Raw genomic sequence first — 26,310 nt, 5'->3', positions numbered from 1 at the left:
CACTGGGATGGTGCCAACACATGCTGGCGCTCCCGCGCATGCGCCAACTCGTGCCGGCCTGCGGAGGCCCTTCGGCGCTGGTTGGCGTGGCGCCAAGCCCCTTCCCCACAGGCCGCGTGGCGCAAACCACTCCGGGGCTGGCCTAGCTCCTGAAGGTGTGGACGATTCTTCACATTTGGGGCGGCCTGACGCCGGAGTGGTTCACGCCACTCTTCGGAGCCGGGACCCCCCGCCCCTCCGGGTAGGGGAGAATCCCGCCCAAGAACACTGATCTGCACAAAATGCATGAGTTAATCAAGGTCTGCTGGTGTGGGGTTTTTTGGAAAAAAACTGAATAGAACCATTTGAAGAAATGGCTGATTGCATGGATAAAGGAACTGTAACAGTTGACTTGTGTTTGGATTATCCAAAATTGTTCAACAATGTATCCCACAAATTTTGATCAAAATTTCAAGGTGTGGTAAGGTAACCAATGCTATGGTTAGAAATCTTCTGATGGACAGGAAAAAGTATTAGTGTAAATGAATGTTGTTCGCACAGCAGAAGGGTTGGATGTGGTATATCATTTGGTTAGTGCTGGATTCAATTTTGCTCTTATTCAGTCGTGGCACGAGATTACTGGGGGAATACGGAATTGCTTTAGAGGTGACATCAAAGCATCTTGACAAGATCAAACATCCCCACCGATTTATGGGAATCTCTGGTCTTGTGACCAACTAAAATGGAGAAAGCTCATTCAGGAAGACATCAAACACATCAAGAGGCTTTGTCAAGAAAACGCAGAAGAGAAGTCGAGACGTCGAAGAGAACACACAAAACTATAAACAACTCATTCACCTGACCCTCCAAGCGCCAAATGTGGGAGAGACTGCAGTTGCCCATTGGACTTATCATCCATCTTAGAACCCATTGAATTGAGGTTGAAGCAGTCATCCTTAATCCCGAGGAACTGCCTAAGAAGGATGAAGGATTTAATGTGAACTTGGACAGAGGGAATATAATCTCAATATCTGTTGATAACACAAATGTTGGGAATATGGCAAACAGTCCAGAGGACAGTAGAAAACCTCAGGAGGGAAACAGAGGTTAGCAGATTGGGCAAATACAACTTAATGTGAATAAGTGTGAGTTTCCTCAATGGCCCTTAAATGGCCAATTAATGACCACGTAAAAGCTGTTTCCCTCACAACCTCAATTTCCAAAATGGCAGTGGAGTTCATGGACAGGGGAGAATGCCTGAAAAGTGACAGTACTCAGGCCACAAGCATGAAGGCGAGTGGGGGTGGCACTCATAGAACATAGAACATAGAACAATACAGCGCAGTACAGGCCCTTCGGCCCACGATGTTGCACCGAAACAAAAGCCATCCAACCTACACTATGCCATTATCATCCATATGTTTATCCAATAAACTTTTAAATGCCCTCAATGTTGGCGAGTTCACCACTGTAGCAGGTAGGGCATTCCACGGCCTCACTACTCTTTGCGTAAAGAACCTACCTCTGACCTCTGTCCTATATCTATTACCCCTCAGTTTAAAGTTATGTCCCCTCGTGCCAGCCATATCCATCCGCGGGAGAAGGCTCTCACTGTCCACCCTATCCAACCCCCTGATCATTTTGTATGCCTCTATTAAGTCTCTTAAAACATTTAATGAAGGAGCCTCAACTGCTTCACTGGACAGGGAATTCCATAGATTCACAATCCTATGGGTGAAGAAGTTCCTTCTAAGCTCAGTCATAGATTATCATAGAATTTACAGTGCAGAAGGAGGCCATTCGGCCCATCGGGTCTGCACCGGCTCTTGGAAAGAGCACCCTACCCAAGGTCAACACCGCCACCCTATCCCCATAACCCAGTAACCCCACCCAACACTAAGGGCAATTTTGGATACTAAGGGCAATTTATCATGGCCAATCCACCTAACCCGCACATCTTTGGACTGTGGGAGTCTTATAGATTATCATAGAATTTACAGTGCAGAAGGAGGCCATTCGGCCCATCGGGTCTGCACCGGCTCTTGGAAAGAGCACCCTACCCAAGGTCAACACCGCCACCCTATCCCCATAACCCAGTAACCCCACCCAACACTAAGGGCAATTTTGGATACTAAGGTCTCCTTTTAAATCCCAGGCCTGGTTTTCATTGCTCTTGCAATGTTGCCATGAACCAGGATACATTAGGTTACATTTAACCTCACAGGGGCCAAACTTTCACTCAGCCTTCCTATTGTCCACAGAAGTGGACATACCTTTTGCGGTTGGACACTGACTACCGGAATATTGTTACTAATGTCCTAGATACTGAGGAATACTCAAATTTACAAAACTTGTGGTAATTTCTCATTCTGCTAATGGTTTTCCATCAAAAGAATTATTGAAAATGTTTACTCTGCTCAACATCAATATTCTGCTAGATATATTTGCGGATTGACTGATGTTAAGAAAGAAATGGAAGGAAAAAAATGTTAAGTGCTGTGATGACTTTCATTGTCATTGGCAGTGTGTCTCTGTGGTTAGCATTGACAGATGATACATCTCAATTGCTGCCTTTCTGATTAACAAGCAGCATTCCCAGAAAAACGCTCCCAGGTTTGTACACATGACTCTGTGGGCAGGTAAAGTAGTCTACTATTAATAATAATAATAATTGCTTATTGTCACAAGTAGGCTTCAATGAAGTTACTGTGAAAAGCACCTAGTCGCCACATTCCGGTGCCTGTTCGGGTACACAGAGGTCAAATTCAGAATGTCCAAATTACCTAACAGCACGTCGTTCAGGACATGTGGGAGAAAACTGGAGCCCCCGGAGGAATCGCACGCAGACACAGGGAGAATGTGCAGACTCCGCACAGACAGTGACCCAAGCCGGGAATCGAACCTGGGACCCTGGAGCTGTGAAGCAACAGTGCTAACCACTGTGCTGCCGTGCACGCCATATTGATGCTAACAAACCTGCCTTACATTTAGAGTTGAGACTGTAGCTTTGATATGGTCCTCCACTGTCCTCCGACTGGATAGGACTGCATTCATTCGGTTTTATTCTTATTTCTTCAGCCACAGCCAGTGAATCACCCGCACTGACTTCTCTCTTGCTCTTGCATTGATACATCTGGTGTCACTCAGAATCTATACTCGGTCCCCTCCATTTTCTCACACAGACTGATGACACACAGCTCTACCCCTCCACCACCTCTCTCGACCCCTTCACCATCTCTTAAATTCCCATTCTGCTTGCCCAACTTCCAGTAGTGCATGAGTAGAAATGTCCTCCAACTAAACACATGTTTTACCTCAGATATATTATTGACTAAACAAAGAACAAAGAACAAAGAAATGTACAGCACAGGAACAGGCCCTTCGGCCCTCCAAGCCCGTGCCGACCATGCTGCCCAACTAAACTACAATCGTCTACACTTCCTGGGTCCGTATCCCTCTATTCCCATCCTATTAATGTATTTGTCAAGATGCCCCTTAAATGTCACTATCGTCCCTGCTTCCACCACCTCCTCCGGTAGCGAGTTCCAGGCACCCACTATCCTCTGTGTAAAAATCTTGCCTCGTACATCTACTCTAAACCTTGCCCCTCTCACCTTAAATCTATGCCCCCTAGTAATTGACCCCTCTACCCTGGGAAAAGCCTCTGACTATCCACTCTGTCTATGCCCCTCATAATTTTGTAGACCTCTATCAGGTCGCCCCTCAACCTCCATCGTTCCAGTGAGAACAAACCGAGTTTATTCAACCGTTCCTCATAGCTAATGCCCTCCATTCCAGACACCATTCTGATAAATCTCTTCTGCACCCTCTCTAAAGCCTCCACATCCTCTGGTAGTGTGGCGACCAGAATTGAACACCATATTCCAAGTGTGGCCTAACTAAGGTTCTATACAGCTGCAACATGACTTGCCAATTCTTATATTCAATGCCCCGGCCAATGAAGGCAAGCATGCCGTATGCCTTCTTGACTACCTTCTCCGCCTGTGTTGCCCCTTTCAGTGACCTGTGGACCTGTACACCTAGATCTCTCTAACTTTCAATGCTCTTGAGGGTTCTACCATTCACTGTATATTCCCTACCTGCATTAGACCTCCAAAATGCATTACCACACATTTGTCCGGATTAAACTCCATCTGCCATCTCTCCGCCCAAGTCTCCAAACAATCTAAATCCTGCTGTATCCTCTGACAGTCCTCATCGCTATCCTCAATTCCACTGACCTTTGTGTCGTCTGCAAACTTACTAATCAGACTAGTTACATTTTCCTCCAAATCATTTATATATACTACAAACAGCAAAGGTCCCAGCACTGGTCCCTGCAGAACACCACTGGTCACAGCCCTCCAATTAGAACAGAATTGCAACAGTAGTGTCATATTTGCTCCAAAATGAACTTCTGCCCAAATATGCCCGCTATCACGAAGACCACCTATTTGATCTATGTCACATTACTGAACTCTGCTGCTTGTATCAAAACTTGTCCTCTTCATTCTTCACTCTGTGCTCACTAAGCTACACCGGTTCCCAGTTAAGTAACACCTTTATTTTAAAATTCTCATCCTTCTTTTCAAATCTTTCCATGGCTTCGCCCCTCCCTATCTCTGTAATCGCCCTCATGACTGAAAATCTCTGAAAGCTTGGTATTCCTCCAATTATGGCTTCCCAAATTCCCAATTGGAAAATCTGCTATGGGCACCAATGCCTTCAGCTGTCAAGCCCAAACTCTGGAAATCCCTCCATAAATCTTGGGCTGGATTCTCCGCCCCGCCACATTTCTATTTCACCCGCCGGCGGGATGTTCTGTTACGCCAGCTGGTCAATGGGGTTTCCCATTGTGGGGCAGCCCCACGCCTTTGGGAAACCCCCGGGCTGCCGGCAAAACGGAGCATCCGGCCGGCAGAGAATCCAGCCCCTTACCTTACCTGGTCTAGCCTACATGTGACTCCAAACCTACAGCAATGACTTTTAATAACCCTCTGAAATGGTCTAGCAAGCCACTCATTTCAAGGTCATCTAGAGATGGGCAATAAATGCTGGCCCAGGCAGCAATGCCCACACCCCATGAATGAATAGGAAGAAAAACCTCTTTGCCTCTCTTCCTTCTGTTAAGATATACTTTAAAAGCCTTTTTGATCAAATTTTGGTCTTAGGGCCTAGTGATTCCTTATATGCCTGCTTGTCAATTGTCGTTTGATAACACTCCTGGGAAACACCTTGGGACACTTCACTATATTAAAGGTGCTCTATGAATGTAAACTGTTGCTTTTTAAATGCTAATTTTTTCAAATGTCAGATCACTACTTGCTTTTCTTCACAATTCAATGCAAGGAAGACAAATAATTGATAAAAACTAGATTTTAGACAGTTGCTTGAAACAAACATTGGGGTAAAATGTTTTGGCTGAGAAAACATAAAAATGAATAAGTTTTTAGTGATACTGATGATGGAGTGAGTTGCGGGTTTTGTAACATTAAACTTAAACTAGTTTGTTCATGTCATATGTTGTCTCGATAAGCAGACTATTAATCAAGGGAAGTCAGAAGCTGAGATTACAATCGTTGACAATCTGAAGGCAAGTTTGCGTATTAATTAAAACGGTTTGCAAACAGAGTAAAATGAACAATACAAGAAAGACGTGATGATAAAATGGCAGAATGTGTACCATAAGGTGATCAAATGATATGGTAACAAGAAGAACTTCAGCGCAATTCTCCATCGGCAGGATCCTCCTATCCACCGGCAGCGCACCCACGCCCACGGGCTTCCTGACGGCGTGAAGTGCCCACAATGGAAACCCTCATTGGCCGGCTGCGGGAACGGAGGATCCCGCTGCCAGCGAGGGCACGCCGCCCCGGATAAAATGGCTGGTGGACCGGAGAATCCACCTTATATTTATATAGCACTTTTCCCAAGATGTTTCATAGAAGCATTGGAAAACAAGGTATGACACCATGACACATAAGGAGATGTTGGGTCAGTCGACTTGGTCAAAGTTAAGTTTCAAAAAGTGCCTTAAAGGAGGAAATCTATGTAGCGAGGTGAAGATGTGTAAAAAGGGTATTCCAACCAGCTTGCAGCCGTGGCAACTGATGACATCAGAAAACAAAATAGGTGAAGACATTGATGTACTTGTTGTAGTGGTACAGCTGAGAGGTCTGTGCATTTGCCAGTTTTAGAAGAAGTCGGTTATGCAGGATAGTGCCTGCCTCCCATCCATTGACTCTATCTACACCTCCCGCTTCCTGGGGAAAGCCGGCAGCATAATCAAAGACCCCTCCCACTCGGCTTACTCACTCTTCCAACTTCTTCCATCAGGCAGGAGATACAAAAGTCTGAGAACACGCACAAACAGACTCAAAAACAGTTTCTTCCCCGCGGTTAACAGACTCTTAAACGACCCTCTTATGGACTGACCTGATTAATACTACACTCCTGTCTGCTTCACCCGATGCCGTTTCTATGTATTTACATTGAGTACCTTGTGTTGCCCTGTTATGTATTTTTTGATATTTTATTTTCCTCTCATGAACAAAATGATCTTCTTGAGCTGCTCGCAAAAAAATACTTTTCATTGTACCTCGCTACACGTGACAATAAACATATCCAATCCAATCCAAATGCTGTTTATCTCAACAAATAATGCCACCACAGTACCAGCAACATCGTGATGGATCAGCACAATATACAGGAATGTGGAAATTACCAACATATGGTGCACCAGAAACTCCCATGATACTCTAGATTGACCATTCATGATGATATCAGCCATATCTTGAATTAAAATTGGTGATGCACAAGAAGCCTGAATTAAAGGAGTACCGATATCCCAGTGGGTTGTGGGGCTGGAGGAGATTACACACACAATGAGGCCATAACTGGATTTGAAAACAGGGATTATAAATCTATGTTCAAGACCGAATATGAACCGGGAGAAAAATAGAACATATTGTAGACAACTTGTCATGATATTCAAACACACACATCATGATGGACACACTAACAGGCAAATCAGAGTACACAACACCACAACCAATCACAGACAAGAACACCAACCACATAAAAGCTCTTGTGTTGGCTCATCTGTGTGTCAGAACACCCAACACCACACAACTGATGAGCATCAGGAAGACGCAGAGGTTACGTCTCTACCCAGAGAAGCAGATGACTCCATTTTGCATATTCTGCTGTAGTATTGCTATTTACTTTATTTATTCCATTTCAATAGTCACCGCATAGCCAATAAGGAATCTCTCTCAAATGATTACATTGCATTGGTAAACAATGTATTCCTGGCAATAAGATAGGAAAATCCCATGGAGCCACAATTGCATCACATTAAAAAAAAACAATTAAAACCTAACCTTTTTGCACATTTTCAACAGTCTAAAAGGAAGGGACCCCACCAACAGAATAATCTACTCACATTTGTCCCCATTGACACCAGTGGGGCGAGATTCTCTGACCCCCAGCCGGGTCGGAGAATCGCCGGGGGCTGGCGTGAATCCCGCCCCCGCCGGTTGCCAAATTCTCCGGCACCGGATATTCAGCGGGGGCGGGAATCGCGCCGCGCCGGTTGGCGCCCCCCCCTCCCCCCCCCCCCCCCCCCCCCCCCCCGCGATTCTCCGGCCCGGATGGGCCAAAGTCCCGCCGCTAAAATGCCTGTCCCGCTGGCGTAGATTAAACCACCTACCTTACCGGTGGGACAAGGTGGCACGGGCAGGCTCCGGGTTCCTGGGGGGTGCCCCCATCGTGGCTGGCCCGTGATCGGGGCCCACCGATCCGCGGGCGGGCCAGTGCCGCGGGGGCACTCTTTCCGTTCCGCCTTCGCCACGGTCTCCGCCATGGCGGAGGCGGAAGAGACTCCCTCCACTGCGCATGCGCGGGAATGCCGTCAGCGGCCACTAACACTCCCGCGCATGCGCCGCCCGGAGATGTCATTTCCGTGCCAGCTGGCGGGGCACCAAAGGCCTTTTCCGCCAGCTGGCGGGGTGGAAATTCATCCGGCACGGGCCTAGCCCCTTAAGGTTGGGGCTCGGCCCCCCAAGATGCGGAGCATTACGCACCTTTGGGGCGGCGCGATGCCCAACTGATTTGCGCCATTTTGGGTGCCAGTCGGCGGACATCGCGCCGATACCGGAGAATTTCGCCCCTGGAGCAGGAAGATGTAACTTAGGGGTGGCACGGTGGTGCAGTGGTTAGCACTGCTGCCTCACGGTGCCGAGGGCCCAGGTTCCATTCTGGCCCCGGGTTACTGTCTGTGTGAAGTTTGAACATCTTCCCCGTGCCTGCGTGGGTCTCACATACACAACCCAAAGATGTGGAGGGTAGGTGAATTGGCCATGCTAAATTGCCCCTTAATTGAAAATACATAATTGGGTATTCTAAATTAAATTTTTAAAAAGGAAGATGTAACCTGCTGCATAGGACTACCAATACCACTATTTTTGTCATCCATTTCTTGATTTTCTGTGCAAGACATGTTGTTTGTGACCATCTTGGAAATTCATATAAAATCCATAGCTCATAAGATCGGACCATTCATGTTGCCTTCACTTTCTTTAATATCCTTTGCCAGGAAACATGGTCAAAAGCTCTTGAGGCAGTTCCCAGTAGCAGCATGAAGGGCATCCTTGATGGTGGAGTCACTGGTCATCCCTTCCCAGAAAAGGCTCTCTTCAGACTCTCAGACCCAAGTAGATTCTAATCCAGAAAATCTATAACCCTTGTAGTAGAACACATAGCCCGCCACCGCCACCCCCTCCACCCCCATGTTGAATAAAGCCATATTCTGCACAGATAACTGGACTACATTCTTATATATCAGTGCTACATTAATACAGGCTAATATGAAGTTCCACTGTGTTATTTTCTACCTCAGGCATTAACCCATTTAAAATAATCAGGTTAACACTTGTGGTGACAGCACCAGTTGGAAATTAGAGTGTATGATTTAATTGCAACGTGAATAATTATTTAATTACTTGGCACAGTTATTGTTATTTGGAATTAGTATTTTCATTTTTTAAATATTGCTACGATTCCTTGTGGGAACCATTAGCCAAAATAACCAAATCCATTGCATGACGCCCAAATGAAGAAATTACCACTAAGATTCTACTTTATGTAGCTTTTGCTTCAACACAAACTAGTACCGATACAAATTACACATAAATTAACGGTCAAATGATACTTAAAATAAAAAAGTAAACTTCACTTTAAATAGTTGATACAACCAAGAGACGTCTTACACAACCACAAGCATTTGCATTATTCCCTGCACAAATGAGGTAATATGTAGCTATAATATGCTGTTCTTTATTAATGCAGGGTAAGTCAGGAGACCTACCCAAAAACTGTTTTCACCTTTCTGTTTCATGGGTGTGATTATCATCAACAAGGCACACTTTTTTGAACCTTCTCTCCCTTGGGTCATGACATTCCTGACGGTATAGCTTTCCAGAATTACTTTGCGACCAGAAAACCAATAACACCATGGTATATGGTATGGCCACTTCTGGGAAAACACCCATTTCGTTAGCATCTCTGAGCTATTCACACAGCTTTTCCAGGTTTAGACCCTTTTAGCCAGCTCGCACACACCTTCAGGAGCTCGTATTTCCTTTTCTGCCAAATAGAAAAACTGGCCTCTTTCTGAGAATGATTTACTTCTTCTCACAAGAAATCTGTGTTCTTCTGTCTGTCTCTGTCTGCTTTCTCTTTCTGTCTGCTGATTACCTTCATCCTTTAGCTCCTCTGCTTGTTGCCCTCCTTCGTGTCTGCCAGTCACCAGCTTTTCAAAATTTCCTTTCTGCTGGTACTGCTTCCAGGTCAAGGATCAACTGGTCACATGGTCCAGTAATTTGTATTACACCCCATTCGCGACTCCTTGGGTACTGAAGCAGTTTATGTCCAAATTCAGCAAGATCTGGATAATATCCAGGCTTGGGCTGACAAGTGGCAAATAGTTTTCACACTCCAAAAGTGCCAGGCAATGGCCATCTCCAGCAAGAGAGGATCTAACCATCTCTCCTTGAAATTCAATGCACTACCATCGCTGAATCCCCCACTATCAACACCCTGAGGTGACCATTGACCAGAAACAGAACTGGACTAACCATATAAATACTGTGGCTACCAGATCAGGTCAAAGGCTAGGAATCCTGTGGTACATAACTCACCTCCTGACCCCCGAAAGCATGTCCACCATCTACAAAGCACAAGTCAGGAGTGCAATGGAATACTCTCCACTTGCCTGGATGAGTGTAGCTCCAACAACATTCAAGAAGCTCAATACCATCTGGGACAAAGCAGCCTGCTTGATTGCTCCCCCTTCCACAAACATTCAAACCCTCCACCACCGACAAACAATGGCAGCCATGTGTACCATCCACAAAATGCACTGCAGTAACTTGCCAAGGTTCCTTAGACAACACCTTCCAAGCCCATGACCACCACCATCTAGAAAGACAAGAGCAGCAAATACCTGGGAACGTCACCATCTGGAGGTTTCCTTCCAAGTCACTCACCATCCGGTCTTGGAAATATATCACTGTTCCTTCACTGTCGCTGGGGCAAAATCGTGGAACTCCCTCCCAAAACGCACTGTGGGTGTACCTACACTTTAGTGACTAGTAATTCAAGAAGGCAGTTCACCACCACCTTCTGAAGGGCAACTAGGGATGGGCAATAAATGCTGGCATAACCAGCAACATCCACATCCCGTAAATACATTTTTTTTCAAGTAAATTACAGTGGATCCCTTAACAATTGATGCAAACTCTTAAAAGTCATTTTTCAAATGTTCTAAAAAACAATCACAGAATACAGATTCCACAGACGTTTTCTAGAAATTACACATTTTCTTTACAATTATTGCTTCTGTGCCGACGGTTATCAGAGCATGCATCTTTGTTAACCATTCCTATTCTTCATCTTTAATTTGTCTCAGAGGACTGCTGGCTTTCCCTTGTTTATTTTTTTCTCACCTTAAGACATGATTATGTAGGCTTGATGTACGGAAAAAAGAAGAAAGGGGGGAAAAACAGGTTGAATGAAGAGAAAAAAGAAATCAACACCAAGACCGACACTAAGTTTCTCTTCCACATAACAGAGGTCATAAAGGTGAACTCCTCCACTTTCCCTCAAAGGACATGATAAATGTTCCATCTGGATAGTCAAACCAGCTTTTAATGATATGGAAATTGATAAATTACTCTCCAGCAATTATCAAATAATGAATATTAAACACTTTTGTCCCATTTTATAAAAGAAAATTTAAGTCAAAATTGTATGACATCATGAAAACAATTGTAGTATGCTTCCTCGTACCACTGTAAGACACCTTGGCACATTTTGCTACACAATAGGTGTTGTTCTATTGCAAATTGTTGCTGAGATTATTACTAGTAGCCTTGTTAACCCTTACCTAAGTGTAACATTTCACAAGTGCACCTTAAGACAAATTTCTGGACCAATCCCTAGTTCACCACAGATTATTTTTGTCAAGTTATGCAGTTATGTTTCAACTGCCATCAAAATTCAAAGAAAATGATAGCCTCATTATTACCAAAGAAGCATGGTTAACCATGATTTTACATCGTTGTTTGCTGATGGACAATTTCATTCTCCGGTACCATACTGAAGTTTAGCAGTTCACTTCATATTATTTAGTTCTTAATGTAATAGCATAGAAGTTTATGCCATAAACATCATGGGCATGGGCAGCACGGTAGCATTGTGGATAGCACAATTGCTTCACAGCTCCAGGGTCCCAGGTTCGATTCCGGCTTGGGTCACTGTCTGTGCGGAGTCTGCACATCCTCCCCGTGTGTGCGTGGGTTTCCTCCGGGTGCTCCCACAGTCCAAAGATGTGCAGGTTAGGTGGATTGGCTATGATAAATTGCCCTTAGTGTCCAAAATTGCCCTTAGTGTTGGGCGGGGTTACTGGGTTATGGGGATAGGGTGGAGGTGTTGACCTTGGGTAGGGTGCTCTTTCCAAGAGCCGGTGCAGACTCGATGGGCCGAGTGGCCTTCTTCTGCACTGTAAATTCTATGAGAATTCTATGATAACAGATATTAGTTATAGTTTATCCAGACAACTGTTAGCAGAGCACAGTAGCACAGATTTCGACTTTCTTCAAAACACAAATGTAGGTATTGATAAGCTATATACAGGTTTTATCACTTCAACATTTAAAATAGCATAAGCTTATTTACCTGTCTGAACTGTTCCTTATATTTGGTTCAATTAGTGGCATGTTCAACAGTGAAATTGAATCCATATGAACAGGTAAGAGCTAATGACATTTCTTAAATATAATGTATATGTTTTACTGTATGCTGACAGCAGTCAGAGTTTAATGAGTTAAATTTCATCAACGGAAGTTGATTACAAATTAAACTTGCAACTAAAATCAAGGGGGTAGATTTACCACACAGCTGTAAAATACTGCGGTGGGTCAGCTGTCAATTTTAATAAACCATCTGATTTTCACTTGAATTGAAATCCGCCCTCCTCACCAGATTTGTAAATATGTTGGCTTCCCGAAACACTGACAATAATGACTTGTTACAAACAATAGTTGATTCACTAGCTGAGCAGCTACTTCATGCTTGTACCCTGCCCGTGCTCCCGGTGAGAACTCCCGCCACGTGACCCTTATTGTAGCCGTGTCATCACTCGATTTATAAGACTCATCAGCATTCTAAATGACACTGGTATTTGCCCCTGTTGTCAGAGTGGTTTGGGACATGGTAAGGAGCATAACCATGGGTCATGCAGAGGTTTGTCCTGTTCCAGATACACCCATAAAAGGCTCCACCAGAACATCACTTTTGATTATCGATGAAACTATTGTGTCATTATCTTCAAGTAGGCTATTTCCTCCAGGCATTCAGACAAGCTAAAAATCTTCTAAATAACACATAAGTGCCATAATTATTTTTTTTAACCCAGCATCCTTTCAAAAACAACTGAGAAGTTCTGTGATTTTGATATTGGCCATTTTCATGAAATCAGAACTATTATTTACTATCCACATGAAATACTACAATTGCAAATTGCAAGACTACTTTTTCCCACTATGCGTGCAGTTAACAAACTGGCAAGGAAGGACATTTATTTATACAGTGCCTTTTGCAAACTCAGGATGACCCATAGCTTCATAGACTTTTACAACAGCCAACAACCAATTTACACACAATGTGGTCCCACAAATGACAACTAGATAAATGAGCAGGTAATCTATATTATTAGTATTTGTGAGGGGTCAATGTTTGCCAACACAAGTTCCCTGCTCTTCTCAAATAGTACTATGGGATCTTTTTTGTTCGCTTAAGAGGATAGACAGGTGCCATAATTCTCCGGCCATTGCGATTCACTCTTCCTGTTGGCAGCGCACCCCTGCCTGTGGGTTTCCTGATGGCGTGGGGTGGCTTCAATGGGAAATCCAATTGACAAGCGGCGGGGAGATAGAATCCCACCACCAATGAACGGTGCGCCGCCGAGAAACATGCGGCTGGGGTATCGGAGAATCCGGTCGAGAATCTTGGATTCATCTAAAAGACAGCGGGTGGGGTTCTCCACTTGGGAGACTATGGGCTGGATTTCCGTTTCAGCGGCTAAGTGCAGGCTCGAATAGAGAATTCGCAAGAAATGAAATGAAATGAAAATCGCTTATTGTCACAAGTAGGCTTCAAATGAAGTTACTGTGAAAAGCCCCTAGTCGCCACATTCCGGCGCCTGTTTAGGGAGGCTGTTACGGGAAGTAACAGAGGTTTACAACCAAAAAATCGGCGCCGACCCCTCACCGATTCCGAGACCGGTGAAGGGCCTGGTGAAACTCCCAGCTCCCGCACCGAAAATGGGCAGAGAATGGCTGGGTCCCTGGCCACTCATGTGCATGGCTGACGACCTGCAGCGATCGCACTGTACAACATGGTGCCGGCTGTGCACGGACACGACCCGCCATCCACTACCCCAAAGACCACCCCCTGGTCACCTCCCACCAGTTCCTCCAGTCCTCACGGAACCTCCCTGAGCCAGTGGCACAGATCATGGCCGAGTGTGGTTGCACTGGACATAGTCCGCAGCCGCCACGCCGGGTTCCCGACCGCTAAAACCACGTGTGTCCCATGCCGAGTCAGGAACTCGGCCCATCGGGGCGGAGAATAGCAGAAGGGCCTGCCGATGACGCGCCAATGCCATTGCAATTACACTATTTCCGAGGGCGCGGAGTATGGCTGACTGGTGTCAAACCAGCGCCGGCCTCCATTTGGGCCGCGGAGTCGATTCTCTGTCCAATTACTGATTACAATATTGGTGTCGAGCAATGGAGAACCCAGCCCTATGTTCTCCCAGCGGAGGAGGAAGCTATCGGTTTAAGATCCCCCTGGGAGCGCAAAGTTGGAAGAAATTCATACATATTTCTGTATGGCGAGGAATTTGAGAGATCCCGCTTTTGGGCTGCCATTTTGAGCAGGCTGACCTTAATAGGTCTCCCTATTAAGGGGGTCCTGGGGGGCACCCTATTAAGGGGGGTCCCTGGGGCAGGTCTCCCTACTATTAGGGTCCCCATGGGGAGTCTCCCTAGTACCTCTTGGGGGCTTCTCCCATTTTCGGGATCTCTAGGGGGTCTGGTAGAGGAGGGGTGGGCAGGTCGTGTATTGTGGGGGGGGGGGGGGGGGGGAGGTGGCTCTCAGATGGACTTTGGTCACAACTCCCTTCAGGGGTTATCCCTTTGGCCCACCACAAGGTCCACCACGTCAGGCTCATGTTTGGTGAAACCTATAATAATCCTAGTCCATGTGATTCCAGGCCCATGGGGACCAGAGAATCACAGAGGGCTGTGAATAGAGTGTTGGCCCGCTAAATGGATGCAATTGGCCTGTTAAAAATTGAAACCCTCCCTATTTTATGTGCCATCCTGCCAAAAACACGCCTGACCAGAGGCACGTTCAATCCAGCCCATATCCAATACAAAACAACCGCTTTCAATACTTGCCCCAATTTGTCAGATTACGTTCCTTGATGTTTATTAAAGAGGTGCAAATTAATTAAATTAATTAAAAATTAAATTAAATTAAATTACAAATTATTCTTAAGAAAACTTCTCCTGCACTGTGAACTACATTAAAGAGGTGCAATTTATTCTTAAGAAAACTTCTCCTGCACTGTGAACGACAAAGCTTACTGGGGTGAGGGCCTACAACAGTGCGATATGGACTTGTAACAAATTAGTAGCAGGTTTTTCATTGCACATGATCTTCCTTCTGCTGAAGTTCACAAACGATAGTTCAAGTCCTATAGCTGTGGTTCGTATTCACACTGTAGGACGTGTTGAGGTGCAGTGGTTGCATTTCTATCCGTGGACCAGAAGGTCTAGTTTCAAGTGCAACGCCAGGACTTGGTGGCCATGGAAGGAGTGTCCTAACATGGTTCAACAGGCTGATAATCAGCTCAGGAATCCTTTATCGAAAAGGGAAACATGAGAGGCGGCACAGTGGTGCCTCATGGTGCCAAGGACCCCGGTTCGATCCCGACCCCGGGTCATTGCTCGTGTGGAGTTTGCACATTCTTCCTGTGTCTGCGTGGGTTTCACCCCCCACGACCCAAAGATGTGCAGGATAGGTTGATTGGCCACGCTAAATTGCTCCTTAATTGGAAAAAAAAATTTTTAAGGGAAAAATGTGTGAAGGTATGCTTTACAAAATGCTCCTGCTTTGACTTGATTTGAAATGAAAAATCGTGGCAATATTTTCCAATTCAGTGGAAAATAAAAATTAGCATGGTGAAATTTCAGCTGTTAGTTCTCTATCACCCCATTTCGTAGTGCAAGTTTAATCCAATTTCACCCTCAATATATTGGAGAAAAATTATTCCATTTGGTATTTATGATGCAAAAACATTTCTTGATTATTCAAACAATTCTAAGAGAACTAAATCTGTACAATCTTATCCCTAGAATTTACAATGCAGAAAGTAGAGGAATTGACTGAAAAATGAGAAAATTAAGTGTATTCTTGTACGCTTACAGTAGCAGGAAACATTTCCATATAGATCAATTGGTGAAAACATCAACCTTTATGAAACCATGCATTTGGAAGGGGTGTGCACTGAAGAGACATTCAGAATATTTATCGGCAGCAGTCTAGACAATAATAATTAAAGCGGTCAAAGTGTGTACTACTGTGTATGTGTCTCACATTACATGTGGTACAGCTCATTGAAACAAATCACCTATAAAATATCATACTAAACTTTGGTGATCATCTTCATATGCACCATCAAAAGGAGCTGAACTTGCATTTTATTCAGTAGGTCCTTTCTTGAACAATGATTCATTGTTACAATTGATTTAGTTTATGTGCTGTCCATGTCAGAAAAAAACATCCCACTCTTACCTGTTACTACTATTGAATGACTGGATCCACACACGCAGAATTTGACTGTCCCCAATGTCTCAGCTACAAATGTTGTTAAGATGCCATCTTTAGCGCAGATGTCATGTGTCGTTTCATGTCCATTCTGCCCAAACTCCGCAGAGCCCCAAACAAACAGGCACTCTTCAGCTGATCCTGCCATATTATGCTGAAAAATAAAATAATTATAATATTATAAACCCTCTTCATTATCACTGAAGTAGTGTAGCAGTGTTCTGGACAGAGGGAAAGCAAAATTGGTGGAACAAAGACAAAAAGGCACAGTTACAATACAGTACAATTACAATATTCTTTTATGCAATTTTGAATGGAGATAATTAACCTCAATAAGTGAGGAATTACACAACATCCTTTCATTTCAATTCTATGATTGAAATGATAAAACCTGTTTACAGCAAAACTAAATCCTAGTTCTCAGTCACTTCCTTATTTCATTTACACTTCTTTCTGTTTCCTTGACTGCGAATTTGTTTTCAACGAGTATGCTTGCTTTGTACTGATTGAGCAGGATATCATAATTTATTCCATGATATCCACCATCTTTGTACTTTAAGATAACAGCTCGAGACTCTAATTGAATACTCTTATGATTTGATTGGTCATGCCTTGTTCCACCTACCTCCATGGCAATGGCACTGACTGGTGGCATTAATGTAGGATTTCTAAAAACGGGTTAGAATGCAAAATAGTCGCATGACCTTCTTGTTCCAATGTGCCTTGGACACAGCGGGAACTTAATTTGGGGGCTGCCCCCTAAAACAGGCTCAGGATTCGCAGTGATTTCTTTGAGCCTGTTCACTGTGATGCCGGCAGCACACAAAATTTCTGTCTGTTCATTGCCATGTTTGTACTGTGCAACCAGGGCTAACCATGCTGTTGAGTGGCTGGGCCAGCTCAGAAATATGTTAAGGAGCTGAGGACACAATGGTAGACAGTATTGTAAGCAGTGGAGATGAAAGGGTGAAATTCCAAATAGACATTGATAGATTAAGTGAATGGGTAAAACTGTGACAAATGGATTTCAACATTGGCAAATCAGACATGATCTCATTGTATGGTGGAACATGGTGGGCTGAAGAAGGATGGAACATGGTATCTTTGAAATAGCGAAGAAGTAGAAATAATGGAGGTCCAAAGAAACATGGCAGTTTGTGCATGGATCAGTAAAATTACGTGAACAGGTGCAGAAAATAATCAAAAAGGCTAATGGAACATTGGCTTTATATCTAGATGTGGAGATGCTGGCGTTGGACTGGGGTGAGCACAGTACGAAGTCTTACAACACCAGGTTAAAGTCCAACAGGTTTGTTTCGATGTCACTAGCTTTCGGAGCGCTGCTCCTTCCTCAGGTGAATGAAGGGGTATGTTCCAGAAACACATATATAGACAAATTCAAAGATGCCAAACAATGCTTGGAATGCGACCATTAGCAGGTGATTAAATCTTTACAGATCCAGAGATGGGGTAACCCCAGGTTAAAGAGGTGTGAATTGTATCAAGCCAGGACAGTTGGTAGGATTTCGCAGGCCAGATGGTGGGGGATGAACGTAATGCGACATGAATCCCAGGTCCCGGTTGAGGCCGCACTCATGTGTGCGGAACTTGGCTATAAGTTTCTGCTCGGCGATTCTGCGTTGTCGCGCGTCCTGAAGGCCGCCTTGGAGAACGCTTACCCGGAGATCAGAGGCTGAATGCCCTTGACTGCTGAAGTGTTCCCCGACTGGAAGGGAACATTCATACCTGGTGATTGTTGGAATCTTTATATCTAGACAGCTGGAACACAAGGGGGTAAAAATCATTGTTCTGCTATAGAAATCCCTGGCTGGACCAAACCAAGAGGACTGGGGCAGCATTTACACTTTTGGAAGGCTATATTGGCCTTGGAGGCATTGCAGCTCAGATTTAACAGAATGATACCTGAGCCATTCATGCCGGTGGGAATTTTCAGTCCCACCAACGAAGCACCTCTGCCATGGGTTTCACTGTGGCGAGGACGCATTCAACTTTTCAGAAGCAGCATTTCAAGAGTTGACCATGTGAGTGTAGCTGAGAGTTAATGGGAATAGTATTTGTGAATATGACACTGAATTAACTTAGAGAGAACAGGGAACTAACATTTGCAAGTTTATCACAGTTACAATAAACTATAAAAGAAGAGTTGTGAGTATTGACCATTTTCTTCACCGGGATGGCTTCAGCCTGAACCGAAGAGACAGGAGGTGGCTTCACCACCCAAAGTGTAGATTGGGAAAAAAAACAGTTCCACCGCTTGTGGAATCTGGGACTAGCAGCCATAGTATAAAAATTAGAGTCGGACCTTTCAGGATTGGATTTAGGAAACACTTCAGCTCAAGAGTGGCAGAAGCTTGGCACTCTTTCCCGCAAATGGCAGCTGATACTAGATCAATTGTTAACATTAAAACTAAGCTGGATAGATTTTTGTTCACCAAAGGTATTAAGGGGTATGAAGCAAAGGTGGATATATATAGAGCTTAGACCTGCCATCATTTCATTGAATTTCGGTACAGGCTTGGGGGTAAATAGCCTATATCCTGTTCCTATGTTCCCAACTTTCTAAGGAGCATGGACAGGTCCAGCACAAACTTTGCATGCGACTGTGCAGAGATTAGAGCACATTCTTTCCACCATAAAAGTGGTGGCCAACTTGTGTACCTAATCATGATGCAGCTTCTGATGGTTACTGTCTCTGCTTTCATTGCAGTCTTAGCAGTAGCCATTCTCCACGGATGTCAGGAGGTTCAATATGTGCTATTATAGGAATCCACAGGAGTTCTCTTAGTCTTAGCATCCCAAACATAATCATCATGGCTCCCTAGAGGTGGATATGTACCACAACTCCTCAGTCAGGTTGAGCAGCAGCAGTGTTGGCTCTGCTGCTCTAGTTGTGCCTGTCAGGTTTCATATGAGATTCACTCTCATCGTGACCTTGGCTCCCGTGTTTTGAAGGTGTTTCCAGTAGGTCAATGCACAGTAAAGAGTGATGCCAAGATATTTTTCCACAGAACTGGACATGAGGAGGGGTTCTTGCCTGGCCTGCTGGTTGTTAAGGTGAAAGGCTGAACTGATACTGTTTGATGGAAATCTCCTTTTTCTGAAGTAGTCTTCCGCTGAACATAGATCTTCAATAAATGTTTTCTCAATATCCTGAAGTTCAATGCCTGGAAAGCCAGGGCCAAACTGTTAGCAAAAACGAAGAGCAATGACTTGTCAGAAGGAGTTGATTGATATGTACGTTGATGAGAACCAGTGTGAGGGCTGATCCCTGTGGAAGCCCATTCTTGGTTATGTGTGAATGGCTGATGTGATCCCTAAAGTGTTTGCAAAACTCTCGATTGCTGATTATGAAGCTGATACATTGTAGGGTTGTCACACAGCAGATGATATTGGACATTTTCCCATTCGCTTAATATTTCAATATATCTTTGTAATGTTACACATTTCAATATCTGCTGCTTATAATATACCACCTATAATAATAATCTTTATTGTCACAAGTAGGCTTACATTAACACTGCAATGAAGTCACTGTGAAAAGCCCCTAGTCGCCACATTCCGGCACCTGTTCGGGTACACAGAGGGAGAATTCAGAATGTCCAATTCACCTAACAGCACATCTTTTGGGACTTATGGGAGGAAACCGGAGCACCCGGAGGAAACCTCCGCAGATACGGGGAGAACGTGCAGACTGCGCACAGACAGTGACCCAAGCTGGCAATCAAACCTGGGACCCTAGCGCTGTGAAGCAACAGGACTACAACGGTGCTACCATTCCGCCATTACCTATGCTGTGCCATTGGCAAACTCGGATATGTGACACTATATCCCATCATCAAAATCATTCATAAATACAATGAATAGTTAAGACCCCTAATACAGATCGCTGTGGGACACCACTAGTCAGATCTTTACACTTACCATATTTGCCCAATATCCCTACTCTTTCTACTTTATTCCTTTCTTCTAACCAAAGGCAATAATTTGCCATCAATTCCAATACATAGAACATAGAATACCTTCAACCTTACCTCACAATTTCCTCAGGGGGATGTTATAGAATATCTCCTATATGTACATATAAAGAACATCAATAGACACCTCCAATACTCAGCCATCTATTCAAAAACTGCAGTCAGGATATCAGGAATGGCTTAGCCTTTACAAATCAATGCTGGCTCTCTCTGATCAGTTTTTTAAAAAATCATTCTTGGCAAGGTCAACATTTAGTGCTCATCCATAATTGCCCTTGACAGATTGGTTGACAATTTTCAAGGTTTTTATACACTCAACTCTTAATTACTTAGACTCTAATAATTTCCTGACAACTGATGTTAAGCCAATGAATTTATAACCGTCTGGTTTCCTATTCTTTCCTTTGTTGTATATGGCTGTGGCATATGAAATTTTCCAATCTAAAGGAATGGCTCTTGAATGAAAAAAATCTTGGAAGATCATTGTTAGGGCTTCTGCAATGTTCTCAATTACTTCATTTAAACTCTGGAATGAAAACCATCTGGTTCTGAAGGTTTTTCTCTATTCAGTCATTATTTTCTTCAGTACTATTATTTTGCTTTTGTTAATTTTGTTGGTTGTGTTAATTCAATACTATTTTGCTTGGGATATTCAGCATGCTATGTTCATCTTCTGCTCTCAATACTTTTGGAAAGTAATTACATAACAAAAGTCCGCCATTTCCTAATTTTCATCATTGACATTGTCGCTTTTTAAGGGGCCACATTGCACTAACCATCCTCTTTGTCCTAATATAATTGTAAAGAAATTGGGGCTGCTTTTAAACATCACTTGCAAGTTTATTTTTGTATTCTCTTTATGTAGCTCTTGCTATCTGTTTGCCTCCCTTTGTTGTTCTTCATATCTCTTACATTTGCCAGGATCCGTGACCTTTTTGCATCCTTATATGTTTTTTACTTTTAATTTTTATGTGGTTCCTAGTTCTTTTTAGTTGTTTGAGACTTTTATTTGCCCAGTAGAGCTCTTGCCCCTTTGAGGTATCAATTGGTTGTGTGTCACATTAAATTCTTGTTGAACACCTCCCACTTATTTCTATTGATTTACCCTCTACAGATTTGCATATGTATTGTGGGTAATCTCTGTCACATCCTCATTGAAGTTGAATTGACCTAAATTTGGAGTCTTAGTGGCTGTTTCACATTTCTGCTTTCCAAACATAACATTGAAGTCGATCATGTTATGGTCACCATAAGATAAATATTCATGCACCATTAGATTGTTATCTAAATCTGTTCTTTGTCAATAATATCTGTAAGGGAAAGAAAATGCTTCATTAGACTTATCGGCTCTAGGAAATATTGGTCAGAATGTTTCCGTCCCCACTTGCATTGAGTCCCTTCTGTGAGGGGATGGGGGACCCTTCAAGGGTATCGGGCTTGGTCAGGGGTCGCCCCTGGGCTGGGGGGGGGGGGGGGGGTATGGGGCTTTTCGCCTGTGAGGCCTTCAAGCTATCTTTAAATATTGTGGATACTTGTGGATATTGTGGGGTCTCTTTCAGAGGGTCAATGCAGACTCAATGGGCCCAATGGCCTCCTTCTGCACTGTAAATTCAATGGGACCATACAGAGGCAACTATAGGTGCTGCTTGTGTGTCCAACAAACCACTTTCAGGACAGAGCTCTGTTCTTGGTATATGCTGAAGGTCACTATAACTTCCTTTGACTGTGACCAGCCTTGAGCTTCACAGCTGAAAGCTATTGCTAAAAGGAATTGCCCTTGTTAGTTGTGAGAGCACTTCAGAACTGCAGGTTGTGTTTGCTGCTTGCACCTGCTGTTAGTTGCAGATGCCTGGAGGCTGCTGTTGCTGTTTCCTTCCTTTCCTGTCACTGTGAAGAAGACACCTGGGTCCTGGAACCCCAGGCTCAGGGGGGTGCATGAGTCCAAAAGCCAATCCGGTTTGAAGCAAGAAGGCGCTGTCGGACCTGTTGCATGACATTGTTCAAAATGGGCCACCTGATGACACTGTTGAAAAAATGCTTTTGCAGATTGCCGATGCTTTTGTTGGTGTGATGAGTGTTGGATGCAACTGGCACATCACCACGGGTTAAACACATTGGAAGTCAAGGATGTTCAACTGCTCCTTGAGTGCCAGTGGAATATGCGGATGCCAGGATTTGGTTTTGGTGAGATTGGGCCGTGTGGGAGGGTCTACGTAGCTGCGGCTCCTGGATGGAGAATGGCACTGATTCGTGGAACAAGCAACACATTGAGGGGCAGATCATATCTACGACAAAGTTCTGGACATGATAACACACACTCAGGTTTATCCTCCATTTCTGTTGAGGAACCTGCGAGGGGTGATACCGTGTGTTTGATGTCTTTTGTGAAAATGAGTTGATGTAGCTTTGTATTGATACCGATCGGGAAGGGTGACATTTCCTTGTTGTTTGATGGTTAGTGTGATGTGTTTAATAAACAAAATATTCTCAAGTGGCATCTCGTGGGTACACGTTCTATGTCTCAGACAATGATTACTGCATCGCGTTTCAATGAAACTTTGAGGCCTGAACAGTTTACCTGAACTCATGAAGCATCAGAACCATAGAGGCAGTAGCCAATAATCAAATACTCAAGAGCTGTGCAACCAAAGGCTGAATGTGTGGATCAGGGGATGGTACCTGAGCATGGTCTTTTAACAGATAGCGGCTAGGACTTGTGAAATATTTAACCACAAAAATATGAATTTCTATCAAAACTTGTTTTGTTCAAAAGTCATAAGTTATAGATGCACTGTTTTGCCAAGTAAAATGATGTCATGTGTAAATCCTGTTAATGACTTGCATACCGCCTCCTAGTCGATCATGAATTACTCGTTATTGTCCATGTTAATTAAGTTGTTTGTTTTGCTTTTTAAACTTCTAATGACATTGTACTTGTGGGAAAGTATTCAGTTAACAACCTTTTTGTAAAAATCTTTAAAATGTCGTTGACAATCAAACACCCTCTTTAATTGATATGAATATATCCATGTTTATAAACATCACTAAAATCATGTTGCATAGGCATCCATAAATGTGTCTCTATCTTGTTTTTCATCTTTTTGGCATTTGAGTAACAGCATTGCAGTTCTTAAGATGGGTTTTTCCAGCTGTTGCCAACGACGACCCCACGCCGCAGGTTCCCCGGCAGCAGAGGAGGCAAAAAACGGGAAACCCTGTTGACAACGGCGGGACCAGAAGATCCCACCACCACCACAAATCACACCACAGGGGGTGCAGAAATTCCCATTCATTGCGTTTTTGACACAACTTTTTAAATAGCTCTTTTTTATATTAATTAAAAAAGAGACGACTTCCGGTGGCGTGGGCGAGCAGGGCGGCCGCAACAACAAGAGCTCCCGCCGGTGGCCGCGATTCGCGGCGATTTCGGGGAAATCCCCGAGTCCTCACGCACTCCCCGACTATCGTTGGCCTTTGGGGCCGCCACGAGCAGCCAGCGGGGCCGGTTTATAAACCGGCGAAGGACCCCGCGCAGGTGTCGGGCGGCGGGGGCTGAGGCGCTGGGCCCGGGGGCGGAGCTACAAGGAGGCTGAGGCGGCAGGCCCGAGGCCAGGGCACTATGTAGGGAGGGTGCTCCACGTCAGATGGCTCCCACTTAGGAAGAAGAAAGAAGGTTGAAGCCTGGTCCCAGGGGAGCTCTGGGTGAATGCAGAGGAGAAAGAAAGAAGGTTTAAGGAATTTTGGTGAAATTTTTTTTCTCCCCCCCCCCCTTTTTTTTTCAAAAAAAGAATGTCAGATTGATGAAGGACAGGAGGGTGAAGGGGGAGAGAGGAGAAAAGAAAGAAGATAAAAAACAATAAGCTGCTAAAGGATGCGAAGAGCAGTGTCGAAGAAAGGAGGAAACGTGGGTTCGCCGCCGAAGGAGAAGACGAGCAAAAGTCTTGACAGGATGGTGGGGCCACACTACTTACGGTGGAGAAGATGACCGAGGTGATGGCGGTGGAGCTGGAAAAACAGTTTGTGAGGCACATGGAGGCCTTGAGGAAAGAGAGGTCGGTCATGTTGAGGTAATTGGTGGAGGAGGCAATCGGCCCGATGAGGGTGGAGGTGGCAAAGGCATCGGCCGAGATGAGAGAGCAGGGCGAGAAGATGAAGGAGGTGGAGGAGACCGTGACACGACACAGCGACCAGGTCACCTCGATGGGGGACGAGCTGCGGAGGGTGGTGGAGTTTAACAGAGGGCTCCGAGCAAAGCTGGAAGACTTGGAAAACCGCTCAAGGCGGTACAATTCGAGAATTGTGGGCTTGCCCGAAAGGACAGAGGGCCCAAGGCCAACTCAATACTTCGCTATGAAGTTGGCGGAGCTGATGGGGGAGGGTGAGACCCCCACCCTGTACGAGCTAGACCGAGCTCATCGGTCATTAAGGCCGAAGCCCAAAGTGAACGATCCGCCAAGGGCAGTAATTATCTGCTTCCATAAGTTTTGCATGAAGGAGAAGGTATTAAGCTGGGCGAAGCAGGAGCGTGAGGTGCTGTGGGATGGTACTGCGGTTCGGATCTACCAGGACTTGATGGTGGAGTTGGCAAAAAGACGAGCGCCGTTTGGGCGAGTGAACCCGGCTTTGTACAAGAAGGGGGTGCGATTTGGTGTGGTGTACCTGGGGAAGTTGAGAGTACCATATAACGCCAAAGACTTTTATTTTGAGACAGCGGAGGCGGCTGAGGCGTTCGTGAGGGCAGAAGGCTTGGGACAGACGTGAAGAGCGGAACTGGAAGAGAAACTGTGGACTGTGTTTGAGCGGCTGGAAAATGTACAAATGTTACAACTTTCTTTTTACTGATTTGTATTGAAATTTACTTCTCTTTGCATTGTTACAGAGTTCAAGTTAATGGCGTTCTGTGTTGCGACGGTTAAATGTTATGTTAGTGAGTTGTACGGGTTGGATTGTTGGGTTTGTTTTGGAGTTTCTTTCTCTGGAACTGGGTGGAAGGGGGCGAGAGGTCTTGGCAGGGGGAGCCACCCGCGCTTGCTAACTAAAATCAGTTAGTGAACGGGGGTGAGGTGAGAGGAGGGCTGCGGACTTTGGAGTCTGTATAGCAGGCTGCAATGGGCCTACAAGGCGAGCAAGAGGGGGTGGAGGGATGGATGTTGGGGGATGTTTTTGTAGGGGGGGTTCTTGGGAGGGGGGGAAGGGGTTTGATGTTAACAATGGACAGGGGCGGGTCAGGCTTATGGGGCAGGGCCCGGTGGTATGGTGATGGTGGATAAGAAAGGTGGGGGGGTGAGAGACCCCCAGTAAGGATAGTCACGTGGAACATGAGAGGGTTAGGAGGTCCGGTCAAGAGGTCAAGGGTGCTTGCACATCTTAAAAGTTTGAAAGCCGATGTAGCAATGCTGCAGGAGACTCACTTGAGGGTGAAGGACCAGGTGAGACTTAAAAAGGGCTGGGTTAGCCAAGTGTTTCACTCTGGATTTGATGGAAGGGCTCGAGGGGTAGCGGTGTTGGTCAGCAAAAGGGTATGCTTCCAGATGGAGAAGGTGGTGGCAGATCAGGGGGGTAGATATGTGATTGTGGCAGGGGCGCTGGAGGGGAGATTAGTGGCGCTGTTAAGTGTATACAGTCCCAATTGGGACGATGTGGGATTCGCGAGGAAGGTGTTTGGGGCTATTCCCGACTTGGACACGCATGAGCTGATTGTGGGGGGAGACTGGAACTTGGTGCAGGAGCCAAGGTTGGACAGATCACGGACGCGCTCGCTGGTCCCATCAGAGGGGGCAAAGGCGCTGGCTGGGCTAATGGTGGAAATGGGAGGGGTGGACCCTTGGAGTTTCCTGCACCCGAGGGCACGGGAGTACTCGTTTTTCTCAGCAGTCCATAA

The sequence above is a fragment of the Scyliorhinus torazame genome, chromosome 9, assembly GCF_047496885.1.
Source record: "Scyliorhinus torazame isolate Kashiwa2021f chromosome 9, sScyTor2.1, whole genome shotgun sequence".
In the NCBI taxonomy this organism is placed as follows: Eukaryota; Metazoa; Chordata; class Chondrichthyes; order Carcharhiniformes; family Scyliorhinidae; genus Scyliorhinus; species Scyliorhinus torazame.
Note: the sequence above shows the minus strand (reverse complement) of the source record.